This window comes from Lipotes vexillifer, unplaced genomic scaffold (genome assembly GCF_000442215.2).
Source record: "Lipotes vexillifer unplaced genomic scaffold, Lipotes_vexillifer_v1.1 scaffold236, whole genome shotgun sequence".
NCBI classification, from domain to species: Eukaryota; Metazoa; Chordata; class Mammalia; order Artiodactyla; family Lipotidae; genus Lipotes; species Lipotes vexillifer.
The window spans coordinates 1,240,766-1,242,469 of NW_006773295.1; positions in this window are offsets into that span (position 1 = coordinate 1,240,766).

Consider the following 1,704-nt stretch of genomic DNA (forward strand, 5'->3'; position numbering starts at 1 on the left):
CCCGGCCGCCGGCGCCGAGCCCTCACGGAGGTGAGTGGGGCCTGGAACTTCGGGGCGGGGACCCGGGAGGGACGGCCCAGCCGAGGACCTCGCGCTCCCCCGGGCACGTCTTGGAAGCTGCGGAGTGGTGGCCTGGAGCGCAGGAGGCGCGGGACCCGCGGGGGGCCCTTGGGCCGGGCACCTCCTCTCTGGGCTTGGGTTTTGTTACCTGCGAAGAGGGCGCCAACGTGGGCCCCGGGGATGCAGGCCCAGGTCCCCTAATATCCAAGCCCAGGAAGCAAACACAGAAGGCCCTGCAGCCCACCCCGGAGTCACCTCCTTTTTGGAGGGCTTGGAAGAGGGAGTTGGGGTCCTGAGGTTTGCCCCCCACCTCTGGGAGGGAACTGGGAGCCTGGAACTTCCGAAGGCCACTTCTTAGTTACTGAGTCCCAGAGAGATGGCTCTTTCCCCGCAAGCGGCAGGAAAATCTTTAACCTCCCCTCCAGCTATGCCCTGGAGACTCCTGGGAGGTCTCTGAAGACAGGGAAAGACCTCCCACCCTCCCCTCATGGCTGCCTGTTCCAGTCACAGGCACCCCTGCCTGGCCCAGCCCCAGCGGGTTTCTCCATCTGTCTTCCCCATTTTGCAGATGAGGAAACTGAGGCTCTCAGGTCGGGGATGTAGCCAAGTGGAATTTAAACCCAGGGCTGTCCGGCTCCAGCGTCCTCCCTGCCTGGTGCCCAGGGGGTGTCTTGGAAGTTACCCAGGAGGGGGTGGGCTTATAGCTGCTGAGTGTCTGCGACAAGGGCTTCTGCTGGGAGCCAGGGTAGGGGCCTGATGTCGTGTGTGAGCTTTGATCTGGGACGCTAAGACCCACCAGAGGGTTTAAGCTTTGCCACTTTATCTCTGGGGCGGGGACAGCGGGGTGAAGAGGTGGCCTCTTCTGAGAGGTCAGGTACTAGGGTCGGCCCAGGTCATCTGTGAGGTTAAAAGTGGGGCTTGTGTGGGCCCGAACCCTCACTCTGCCACCCCACTACTGTGTGACCCTGGGCTGCTCCCTCAGCTGCCTGAGGGACAGAGAGCTCATCTGGAAAATGGGGGTCGGCTGAAGGTGACCCCCGGGGCTGGGGTGAGGACAGCGGACCTGTGAGGGGTCCCATGCTGTGCCTGGAGCCCCAGCTGTTACTATGCTCGTGCTGTTGTGGCCCCAACGTTTTCTTAATGGAAGGGGGTGAGAAAGGTGATTGGCCATTTCCGCATTTCTCTGCATCATTCTGTTTGAGTAACAGTGGGAACCAGAAAGGCTGGGGGCCCCTTTTCCCACCTTCATTGATCAATCGGAGCGGGGAAGGGCTCCCAAGACACATGGCAAATGGCGGTCATGGGCCAGTCAGGCTCACGTTTGTGAAAGCAGGGTGGGGTCATTCTGAAGTGGAGTTTTCCAAGGTTTAGGGAATGGGCACCTGAGGAAAAAGCGTGCAAGAGAGCCCCAGTGGAGATGCCTGGGATTCCCCAAGCTAAATCCAGACCAGATGCCTTACATCCGGGCAGCAGCTATGGACACCCCTCCCACCTCCTCAGGTGTGAGCTGGGCCTCAGCCATTTCCTTTGTCCATAGAACCCTCCGGGAAGGCCATCCTGTGCCAGCCCTGGGCTGGGCACTGAGGCACCTCAGACCCAGCCTAGCCCCAGCCCGAGGGACGTGAACTGAGCGGTTCAAGAGAG